Source organism: Triticum aestivum, chromosome 7B (assembly GCF_018294505.1).
Source record: "Triticum aestivum cultivar Chinese Spring chromosome 7B, IWGSC CS RefSeq v2.1, whole genome shotgun sequence".
Classification (NCBI taxonomy): domain Eukaryota; kingdom Viridiplantae; phylum Streptophyta; class Magnoliopsida; order Poales; family Poaceae; genus Triticum; species Triticum aestivum.
Genome location: NC_057813.1, coordinates 333,555,474 through 333,568,334, shown reverse-complemented (window position 1 = coordinate 333,568,334; position 12,861 = coordinate 333,555,474).

Sequence of the window (12,861 nt, the reverse complement as noted above, 5' to 3'; positions counted from 1 at the left end):
TGGGGCACAATCGCAGTAGTTCTCCCGGTGCGCCTTAGCAGATAGAACGGAACGTAAGGTAGCAAAACACGGGAGCCGGGCAAACCCAACATTTGACCAAAGACATGATTCGAAGCTGATGCATATAAGGCCAAACTCGCGACGCCGAACACTCCCTAAGGTATTCGGACTTTATAATGTGTACTGGGCTGAATAACACCCTTAACAATAAGCCCTGATTTTCCAGGTATGAGCAGTAGTCTGGTGTGAGAAAAGTGCCGAAAACGCCAGTATCCCTCCCGGTTGTATGAAGTGTTCGGAGGGGAAGAAGCAACAAGAGGTGTTAAAAGGTTTACGCAGGGTCTTAATCTAGAAAGAAACCTTTGTGCAGGTCCCTATTGCACGTGTGCGCCTTTATCTCTGTTGTGCCATATCCTGGAAGGGTGTAGCACGATGGTCGTCTGTAAAAGAAGAAACCCAGGTGAAAGACTTCGTGCGAGGTGTTCGTTAGTCTGAATAAATCATGAAAATGCAATATGCTATTTTTATTGATAGGGTCGAGCCGAACTACGGGCTCTTTTTGCGAGCAGCCCCTAGCATCTAGTGTGGGGAAATCCCAACTGGGCTGTTACGTTAGGTGGAGCAGCGGACTCGTCTAACCGTGTCCGTGGTCTTTATGACCGGCCATTAGTCCTGGTTGGAGGGACTGCTCAATGTTTGGCTGCTAGAGCCGCCACATATTCTTCCGCGCATAAGGAACGCTCCGTGTTACCGCTAACTGTGATGACGCCGCATGGACCGGGCATCTTAAGTTTGAGGTAGGCGTAGTGCAGTACTGCGTTAAAACGAGCGAAGGCCGTTTGTCCGAGTAGTGCGTGATAGCCACTCCGGAGTGGAGCGATGTCGAAGGTTAATTCCTCGCTTCTGAAATTGTCGGGGGAACCAAATACAACCTCTAGTACTAGAGAGCCCGTACAGTGGGCCTCCACGCCTGATATTACTCCTTTAAAGGTAGTGTTACTTAGGCTGATTCTTGGAGGGTCTATCCCCATTTTGCGGACAGTGTACTGATATATCAGGTTTAGACTACTACCGCCGTCCATGAGGACTCGTGTGAGATGGAATCCGTCAATTGTTGGGTCGAGCACCAAGGCAGCCAATCCTCCGTGCCAGACACTAGTCGTATGGTCCCTGCGATCGAAGGTGATCGGGAAGGCCGACCAGGGATTAAATTTGGGGGCAACAGGCTCAACAGCGTATACGTCACTGAGTGCGCGTTTGTGCGCTCTCTTTGGAATGTGAGTTGCATAAATCATATTTACTATTTTGACTTCCGGTGGGAATTTTTTTGTCCCCCAGTGTTCGGCTGACGAGGCTCATCCTCGTCCTCACTTGGAATCTCCCTCCCCTTTTGTTTGGTGTTCACCTTGCCGGCCTGTTTGAAAACCCAACACTCTCTGTGGGTGTGGTTTGCAAGCTTTTCAGGGGTGCCATGAATCTGACACAATTTGTCTAGAATCTTGTTTAGGCTGGACGGTCCATCTCTATTGCCTTTAAATGGATTCTTCCGTTGACCAGGTCAAGAGCCCCTGAATCCGGCATTGACTGTCGTATTCTCTGGGCTGTCATTATTGTTTGGACGCTTGTCTTTGTTGCGTCGCGGCTTCCCGTTGCCATCCCAGACTTTGGATGTGCTTGGGTCGCTGGTGCCGCTACGGGCCAGCCAGCTATCCTCTCCCGCGCAAAAGCGGGTCATATGGCTTGTTAAGGCTGCCATCGTCCTCGGCTTTTCTTGGCCGAGGTGTCTGGCAAGCCATTCGTCCCGGATACTGTGTTTGAAGGCCGCTAAAGCCTCGGTGTCCGAGCAGTCCACTATTTGATTTTTCTTAGTAAGAGACCTGTTCCAGAGCTTTTGGGCTGACTCTCCGGGCTGTTGAATTATATGACTTAGGTCATCAGCGTCCGGAGGCCAGACATAAGTCCCCTGAAAATTGGCCCTGAAAGCATCCTCGAGCTCTTCCCAACTTCCAATTGAGTTTTCGGGAAGGCTTTTCAACTAGTGCCGAGTTGGTCCCTTTAATTTGAGGGGTAGATATTTGATGGTGTGGAGATCGTCTCCGCGAGCCATATGGATATGAAGGATAAAGTCCTCGATCCAGACCCCAGGGTTTGTAGTTCTGTCGTATGCCTCTATATTCACGGGTTTGAATCCTTACGGAAATTCATGATCCAGCACCTCGTCGGTGAAGCACAGGGGGTGCACGACACCCCTGTATCTGGTTGTGTCATGGCATGCTGTCAACGGTTGTTGTGTTCTGTTCTGATTCCAAGCTAGTGTTCGATCGATGTGATCGTTTCGGTAGTTCTGATCCTGTGCTGGAGCGTGCTTCCTAGATCCGTAGATGGATCTGGCCATACCAGACTTTCTGTCCAGGAGCTCAGGTAAATCATGTGCTGACTTGTGGGCGGCATCATTAGCCGTCTTGTCACGGCCACGGGGCGGTCAGTCTGGCTGATCGGTCATTTTTGGCTGGGTGGGCTGTACGGCCTCGTCGTCGAATTCGGGCAGCAGCTAGCGCTTTGGATAGCTCTTTGTGTGGCGATCGTCGCCGTATTTTTCTCTAGTGTCGAGCACTTTGTTCCTCCTGCGGTTGAGTGTATCCTGTGCGGCCTTAAGCCCCTGCTTCTGCTTCTTTAGGCTCCTCGCGGTGGTGATAAGCCTTCTATGGAGGTTCTCTTATTCCAAGTGTTTTTCTGGGATGATGAGTGCATCATCGTCCGGGTTGTTCTCCTCTGCGGAGACAGGTTGTTGAATTTTACCCTCGGGATCGGCGTTGTCTAACGTCGGCTTCGGACTGTTTTCACCGTCCCCTGGTTGATCCTCCTCCATCGCTGCGTCCATGGGGTTGTCGTTTCCATTGGAATCAACCGGGGTATTATCATTTTTTGCACTGTGGTCACTGTTTTTACTGTAGCGGGATTTAGAGCGGCGTCTACGGTGCCGCTTTGGTGGCTTATCGAGGGGATTATCCTTCGTGGTATCGTCACCATCGCCTTCTTTTGGTGTGTCCACCATGTATATATCGTATTATGAGGTGGCAGTCCAACGCCCAGTGGGCGGTGGTTCCTGTTCTTCTCCTGTGTCGTCGTAAATACCGTCGTCGTCTTCAGAGTCAAAATCGAGCATGTCGGTTAAGTCATCAACAGTGGCTATGAAATAGGTGGTGGGTGGGGAACGAATTTCTTCGTCGTCCGCTTCCCACTCGAGCCGGACATAGTTCGGCCAAGAATCTTCTGACAAGGACAGAGACCTTAATGAGTTCGGCACATCACCCAAGGGTGAGTGGTAAAAAATATCCGCGACAGTGAACTCCATGACGGGTGCCCAATCTGATTCGATAGGCACGGACGCACGCGGTTCAGATCCTGCAGCCGGGGAAGAGTCCGGGGGTCCGATGTCACCAACCTCATAGGAGGTGGGATCAGTGTTCAGCTCCGACACCGATGAGTGTGTGGCTTCCGTGGCGGGGTCCATCCACCCGTCCTCGGAAGGCACGATCTGCTCCGGATTGATTCCCGGCGCCAACGTGGGTGCGATCTCCTGAATATTGTCTGACGGCAGATCAAAGTCATGCCTGTCGTGACAGTTCAGCGCACCTGTCATGGGCTCGAATCCATCGAAGATCAAGTCTCCGCGGATGTCAGCAGTATAGTTTAAGCTTCCAAACCTAACTTGACGGCCAAGGGCGTAGCTATCGATCTGCTCCAGATGGCCAAGCGAGTTGGCCCGCAGTACGAAGCCGCCGAATACGAAGATTTGTCCGGGAAGGAAAACCTCCCCCTGGACCGCATCGTTGAAGATGATCAAAGGGGCCATCAAGCCTTATCGCGACGACACAGTGGAACTCTCAATGAAAGCACCATTGTCAGTGTCAAAACAGGCGGATCTCGGGTAGGGGGTCCCAAACTGTGCGTCTAAGGCTAATGGTAACAGGAGGTAGGGGACACGATGTTTTACCCAGGTTCGGGCCCTCTCGATGGAGGTAATACCCTACTTCCTGCTTGATTGATCTTGATGATATCAGTATACAAGAGTTGATCTACCACGAGATCATAGAGGCTAAACCCTAGAAGCTAGCCTATGATTATGGTTGTTGTTGTCCTACGTACTAAACTCTCCGGTTTATATAGACACCAGAGGGGGCTAGGGTTACACAAAGTCGGTTACAGAGAAGGAAATCTACATATCCGAATATCCAAGCTTGCCTTCCACGCAAACGAGAATCCCATCCGGACATGAGACAAAATCTTCAATCTTGTATCGTCATAGTCCAACAGTCTGACCAAAGTATATAGTCCGGTTGTCCGAGTACCCCTTAATCCAGGACTCCCTCAGGGTGGTCGGAAGTTCCGGGGGTCGCGATAAAAGTGCGGGGAGTATGGGGATTTTTGGGGTAAACTCTCTGGTTAGCCCGGAAGTTCCGGGTCTAGAACGTAAATTCCGGGTGAGTCCGGAAGTTCCGGGGGTCGTGGAATTTCTTCCGAGACGAACCCTAAATTCTAGATCTGAGAACGGGGGTGGAAAAACATGATTTCCCAGGGCAAAATTGAGAAGATTTTGTGGATGGAAAGTGGGGAAACTTGGGGAGATGTTAGATCCACTTGAAACCAAGCAAATCTATGGATCAAAATCAAACAAACATCATCAAACCAACAAATCATAAAATGAATTGGGGGCTATTTTTGGTGGGAATTTTTGAATTTAGGGTGAAATCTAGCAAAAGAAGGCTAGACAATGATGGGGGAGGCTCCAAATTCGTGATCAACGTGGCTCATGATACCATATGATACGGGGCTAACCCAGTGTAGGCCGATCTTTCACGATTGGATTGGATTCCCTCGGAGAACAAGAAGAACACGATGAACACGGGGAAGAACAGAGAGAAATCACAAGGGCAAACACTCAAGAACAAGTCCAATCACACAACCACTAGATGATCAAACACACAAGATCCACAAGGTACATGAACAACAAAAGGAAAGATACAAGGTATAGTTCATCTCTATGAGGAGGTCTTGAAGGGGTCCGCCCGTGAGAAGGTCTTGAATCCAAGATGGTTCTTCTCCGTAGAGACCGCGGTCTCTCTCGATGCAGTAGATCCGGATGGATGAGCAAAGCTCTATCTCAAATGAGCTAATCCTTTGCTAACCCTAAAATGGAGGAGGGCATGACTATATATAGTTGTAGCCACGAAGGCGTAACTGAGGGGCGAAAGGGTACATGGGCTTTGGCCCGAGTGTCTGCGTGCAGGCAGGGCCGGAAGTTCCGAGGACGGCCGGAAGGTCCGGGAGCCGGAGGTTCTGGGTAAAGGTCCGGGCTATCCAAAGATTTGGTACACTCTTGGACGGCTTCGGTGCAGCAAGGCCAGAAGTTCCGGGATGGCCGGATATTCCGGGAAGAGGCCGGAAGTCCAGGGTTTCCAGAAGCTTGTCCATGCTTCTTCTTCCTTCTCTTCCACGCTTCCCTCACGGATGGTGTAGTTGTTCCTTAGTGCTTGCACTCCTCCTCGTCGACTGTAGCACTCTGACAATACCTATGTATGTGTCACAACCTGGTTTTTGCCTTCTCCCTTCTTCCGGACTTCATTTTGCCTCTGCTTTGAATTTGGAGTTTTTGAATCAATTCAAATGGACTTGAACACTTGGGCATGTCTTTGATTTTCACCCAAGTGACCCATCCATCCCTAACTCACCTTTCTTTCTCTGAAAATCCCAAAAATGGCCCAAGGAATATTTTTCATAAAAGAAAAATATTCATTTTCTTCTCTGAAACCCACTTCAGAAACTTGTGCTCCAAAGCAACCCTTATTTTTATTGCTCCAAAAATCCTGAGAAAATTCCCCAATATTCTTTGAACCCTAGGGCACCTCCCCGAGCAAAAATATTGCATCACTTTTTGGAATATTTTGCTACAAAAATCATTTCTATTCTGAACAAAATAAGCACTTTACATAGCAAGTATATTTTTCCTTGATCCAATGAGGCTGAATTTTCTTGAGCTTCATTACCTTCCTAAGAGATTGCTAAACCCCAAAGCTCAGCCCTAAACTCTTACTGGATCACTCATAGTTAACCTCACAAGTTACTGTCAAGAAACGTAGCAAGAAATAAACCATGCACACACAACACCTGGGTTTAACTCAAAGTGTTGGAACCACTCAAACCACCAAGGACTACATGCCAGACATGAAGTTTAAGCTTAGCGCGGCCTGTTGCATAGTTCACGCGGTGACCGCGTTTGTCCAGGCATGGTGGCATGCAGCCGACGCGCTCTGTGATGCGCCCGGGTCCCTATTGAGCTCGTGCTCGCTTCCCCGACCGCCGCGCCTTGCCAAACTTTGCCACGACCATCGTCTCGACTCCCTTAGCTCCTCCCTGGCGCCGGAGCTCGCCGCAGCGAGCATGGGCACAGTGCGGCCAAGCGAACAGTGCGCCCGTGCCACTGTGTTCTTCGCCATCCTCGCTCCTGTGCTTGTCTCCGCCCTCCCACAGTGCCCGCGTGAGCTGCTCGCCTTCTCCCCCTCTCGCTGACGTCGTTTGTCGTTGGGCGCCATGTCCAGAAGCCCTCTGGCGGAGTCCGATCCCCTCTCCTCGCTCGCCTATAGTAAAGCCACCCCAGCCTCCTCGACCATCACCACTCACCCCCTCGACCTCCACAAGCTCGTAGTTAAGCCGTAGCCCGGTCGGGCAGGCCTCTGGCCGCCGCCCCGACCCGTGCTCACCGACAATTCCCCGTAGCTCCTCCTCCTCACTCCAGTGCCTCCTAAGCTCGATTCATTCCTCAGGCGACTTGCTGGTAGTTCACTGGTGCTGCCTGACCCCGTTGGAGCCCCTGGTGCAGCCCCACGTCGTCGTCTCCAACTCCGGTGACCTCTGCTTCCTACTACCGCTGGGGAGGCCAGTTCCGACCCCGTCCGACCACCCCTATCCAAACTACGGGTACGGGCAGGTGCGCCTCGACCCCCTCTCACTTTCTATCCCTTTGGTTATGGACGTCAGGCACACTCGCCGGAGAACACGCCATCGACGTGCCGCCCGCCTTTGTTTCTCTCTCTCTCTTCCCCGACCTGGCCAGTGGGGCCTGCTGTCAGCCTCTCAGGTCGTGCCCGAAGCGGTTTGAGAGGTGGCGCATTCCTGGAAGTGCGCCATCGACGTCACCCCTGGTTTTCTTTTTATTTAAATTCAAATCAATTTGACAAGAAACATTGACCTGCTGTAACTTTTAAACCACAAGTCCAAATGAGTTGATTCTTTTTGCATTGTGTTCTTACTGAAAAGATCTAGCAGCACACCAAATATGAGATTTTTCTCCGCTGTCTAGAACTTTTGGTAATTTTCAGAAGTGTTCTTGATGTTTTCTTTTTGTCATTTTAATTGTTTTTAGAAGGAGAAGCTTGTCTTGAAGAGACCCAGGAGGAGTGTGAAGCTCCTGTGAACTAAGGCAAGCCACACCAACATTTTCATGGTGTCATTGCAATATTCATGATTTTCCAACTTGAAAATAAGTTATTTCTTGCATATAATAATTTAATGAATAATGCTTGTGTTAGTTATTTTGTCATGGCTATAATGCTTAGTTTACAGAAGTGAGTACCTAGACTAGTGTGATCTAGCATGAGTAGTTTGACTATGTGATTTTGCTATGACTATGGTATGACTAGCATTGGTATTATTTTCTTATGTGAAGGCTTGTTTCATATGGTAATGATAAAACTAAAAATTATGAGTGCTAATATCCAGTGAGAAAGAATAAGTTAAGACTAGTGATGATTTGTGCAAGTAGAAATTTTGATGATGTTGATGTGATTATTCTAAGTGATATGTGATGCATGTCGTATGATTGCATGATCATGGCATATGGTGACTCAATTATTTTTATTTCAAGTTAAACCTGATGTTAATTGAACTTGAACATAAATTTGATCGGGTCATGGTGCTAGTGAATCGAGTTTTTCCCAGTGCAACCACATTTGCCTTTATGGGAAGGCCTTTAGTCGGTCCATTGTCATGCCTCTGGTCGATGCCTCCAAGGAGGGAAGGTTATGGGCATGCGGTACCCTGGCCCGGTAAGCAGACATAACCTTGTGTGCCCGTTGTTGTTGTTGTTGAGATGGTACCTTGTCCCCTGTTTGGGACCGTTGAGTTTTGCCACGACGGTGGCCATTGATGCCTTTGGTAGGCACGGGGCCACCCATGACTTAGCCAGTGGGGAGTTAGTCAGAGTGGCCGAGAGATTGTCATGGCAATGGGGGAGTTCCGTCGGAATGCCGTTGGTCCACCCAAATGGGAGTGCGAGGCCATGGGTTCCATGGTGTGGGTACAATGCGCTACCTCTGCAGAGTGTATTTGATCTATCGATAGCCGCGTCCTTGGTTACATACACAACTCGTGAGTATGTCAGACCATGGATCAACATTAATAAATAATCTTGCACAATAAGTTATTTGTTTGGCACTGGTTATGTGATGATGAGATCAGTGAGACTGATGTTGTGGAAACCAAAGTGTTTTATTGTGATCCGAGATTGATCACCATTTGGTTACGAGGTAACCCGTTGGTAAGAGAGTCCGAGGGACTCGGTGCACAAGTTTGGTTGCATGGCTTGAGTACTATGTTTTCACCTGCATTCAACTTTATTAAATGTCATGATATTGTTGCCATTATGTTTATGCTTGTTGTGAGCTTGCAAGTACATTCAATGTACTGACCTGGCGTGTTATGCCAGCTTTTAGGAAAGTCTAACCCGATCGAAGTGCTGCTGTGTCTAGATCGTGTCCACATCGGTGTCTCTATGCTATGCAGTCTCGCTTCATCGTCGTTTCGCTGCCGCGTAGTTGTCGTGATTGAGGCCCCTGTATGTTCACTAAATAATGTACATATTGTTCAGCCGCACCGTGTGGGCCGCTTGGCCTCGCTACTTTATGTAATATCGCACTATGTTTCCGCTAGCCTCAATAAAGCGATTGTTTTTTGTACCAAGATGTTATGTGTTGCCACAATACTTGATCTCTGGGCTGGCAATGAAAGGTAAACCACTTGCTCTAAGCCAGGGTGCCACAGTATGCACACGAGTGGAGTGTCAAGTAGTATACCATCCTCGAAGGGGTCAAGTGAGCACGTGAAAAGGAGATGATTCACCTTTATGTATGTGAAGTAGATGTCGCACGTGTCACTTGCCAAATGGGCTCTTTACATGGTGATGTCCATAGGATGCTCCGCGTCACCATTAATGGCCCATGATTCACATGGGCCGTTTCCTGCCTGTGTTAGCTTTCAGCCTACTGACAGCCCATACATTCTTGGGCTCCTTTCCAGCCCTTGATTACTTCCTGCCCGTTACTGGCCTATTCTCCTAATGCGTCGAATTCAGCCCATGGTTAGAATCGGCCCGTTTGTGGCCTATTAACCTGTTGCGTCATTTCCAACTCATCATGTATTCTTGCCCATTAATGTCCTGTTATGCCTATGACAGAATTAAGCCTCTAATGTCTTCTGGCCTATTAATGGTCCGTTATCATGCTGGCTCGATACCAATTACGGACGTTTATGACCCATGTCGGCCCATTTATCCGACAACCCATAGGAGGCCCATTGATTCTACGGCTCGTTGGAGGCCCATTTATCCGACGGCCCGTAGGAGGCCCATTGATCCTACGGTCCATAGCAGGCTCAAGGTTACCATCGTCCTTATCTGGCCCATGGTTGTTGCGGCCACTAGCAAACCAAGGAAAAAGAAGACTAGGGAAGTAAATAAGCTAGAACCTAACGCTAGGCTATTAAGGCGATTGCATAGATTGCTTCCACTAGGCATCAAAGTTCACCACCAGTGCAAATATAGGGAACACCTACACTATACAAAAATGACTTGTTGTTTTCTTCAGCCGCTCGCTGCATGTTAAGAATAAATTTTGTATCGCAAGAAAACAAACTACAACCATATGACAAAAGGAAGGTTGGCATAAAAGTTAACAGTCCGGCAGATAAACGCACCAGTGAAGTTCAGAAGCTCAGTTCATTTGACCAGAACTTGTGTCAAACTTTACCAAAATTTTCCATGGGTTTGTGAGAGCACACCACAGTCACACACCAATTTTCATGATTTTCGAACTCCATTTGAATATCTTGTAATTAAAATACAAACTAGGCCTACGATGGTGGCAACACCTCATAGCTGAAATGTTTCAAAATTCTCCCCGCTTCTTGGACAATGGATGAAAACTCGCAAAGCGACACACAAATGAATTGTACACCTTCTTTGCTAACACTCACATGTAGTAGTAGTAGGGTTTTGATTTTTTATGCACTAAATGCACGGTAAATGCAAAAATGGCTTAAATATAGTAGACGAGACCATGAATGAGCCAGAAAATCAAACACAGGGTATATCGGTGATTGCTTACCATAGAATTTCTTCCGAGGAGGAACGATGATGTCAACGAGGATTGGAGTCTGAATTGTCGTGTTTCCTTTTGGAAACTATGATCCCACTTCTGAGATGCTCCAGTTTCCAAGGTGCGAGCATAAAAACTTGTGCCAGACTTTTCCAATTTTTTCCATGTGGTCGTGGGAGCACGCCACGGTGACACACCAATTTTCATGATTTCCAGACTCTATATGCATTTCCTAAAATCAAAATACCAACAAGGCCTACGCGTGTGACCGCACCCTGAGGTCAAAATGTTTGAATATTGTTTCGGTCTCGCACACAATGAACGAAACTCGCAAAGCGACACACAAATGATCTTACTAACACCCACGTGTAGTTGCGGCATGATTTTGATAGATATATATATTGAATATATATATATATATATATATATATATATATATATATATATATATATATATACATAAACACTATTCTGATCACGGGATCAGAATAATATTCTGATCACAACATGAACTGCCCGAGTAACGCGCCTGAACTTCCCCGAGTATTAGGTTGAACTTCAGCTAAAATGTGTCCAAATGGGGCTTGCGATATACCGTTGGAAAGCTATGGACACCAACAACATGACCAAGTTAACTTTTTGGCAAAATGTAAGCGGTTTAAAAGCAGTTTTGGAAATCGTTTTTTGTTCATACAAAAAATGTGAATCGTATTTTCAATCGCATTTCTAAACCGTTCATCGGAATGAGGTAAATAATATGGCGTTGGAAACCTTCTGCAAAACTGCTCCTTCGACATGTTGAAAGTTTTCTCTAATTCCCTATGGATAAATAGTAATTTGGAAAATCGTAAAATTTTGCAAACCAAACAGCCAAGTTCATATTTTCAATGTAATTTCTAAACGGCTAATCCAATTAAGGCACATGATATGGCGTTGGAAAACTTGTGAAAATGCGCTACTTTTTCATGTTAAAAGTTTTTTCTAGTTTGGAATGGTTTAAAAGTAATTCAGAAAATGGTACAAGTTCCACCGAGTTCGTATTTTCAAGCTAATTTTTTAACCATACATCCGAATGCAACAAATGAGACGGCGTTGGAAAGCTTGAGGAAATGCAAAACTTTTTTGTATATATTTCTTCTCCCAATTCCTTATGGTTTTAACTCAAATTTGAAAATGGCTAAAAACGTATTTTTGGCATAATTTCTACAAACTTTATCGGGAATGGGGCAAATAATATACCGCTGAAAAGCTACGGAAAATGCGAAACTTTTTCAAGTTGATAGTTTTCTCTGATTCTTAGCCGTTTTCAAGTAATTTCAAAAACTGCGAGATCGTGCGTTCTGCCTTTATCGCGAAATGAATTCTTCGAAAATGCACTGCGTGAAGAACTTGAACTTCTCGGCATGTCTACTTGAACTTCACTCTGTTTTTCACGTGTTCCTTTTGCTCGTAGATTTCCATCCACTGCTTGTACTTCTCCATCCACTCACCCGAATTGAGCAAGTGATATACCGATGGAAAGCTGCTGTAGATACGCAACTTTCCCTTGTTGATCATTTTTTCATAATCGCGATGGTTTTAAATTTTTTTCATGTGAAATTCATTTAGTGTAGTAGTTGAACTTCCTGCTGTTTTCACGTTGAACTTCTATGACATATTTTTGTTTGTAATTTTTCTCATCCATTCGTTAGTGTTCCACAAATGATTTTCCTTTTGTACAAACCCTTCTCACAATAATTTTTTTAACTTTCTTCAACCGAGGACTTGAAATAACATGAATGATATTCCTGTCGTTTTGAAGTAAATTAGAAAATGGCGAGATCATGATTTCTGCGTTCATCGTGAATGGAAATGCAATGTTGTGAAGTAGTCGAACTTCTGGGCATGTCTGTTTGAACCTCACTCTGTTTTTGACGTGCTATTTTTTGCACTGCATGAAGTAGTTGAACTTCTGGGACATGTCTGTTTGAACTTCACTTTGTTTCACTTTATTGTTTTTTTCTTATATGAAATACACACCATGTAGTGCGTGAACTTCTGGTTGTTGTCACTTTGAACTTCTCTCTGGATTGAGAGAATTATTTTAAAACACAAAAAACAACATATGTTTATGTATTTTGGACATCTAAAGACACGGTGAACCTCTCTCACAAGAATTTTTTGAATTTTTCCTCACCGAGCACTTGAACTTCTAGCAACCATTTTTTTGTTTATGAGTTGTTTTTAAAAGTGCAAAAAATGGTGTTGTTTTTTTTATTTTTTGAATAGGTAAATCCTAGGTTTTAATGAACTCTGAACTTCTCTGTTATTTCAATATGAACTTCACATTTTTATATTTTGAGTAAAGAATTGTATTCAATTTTTATACAAAAAAAATCGAACATGGAAATACAAGGTGAACCTCTCTCGCAAGAAATGTTGAACTTCCCCG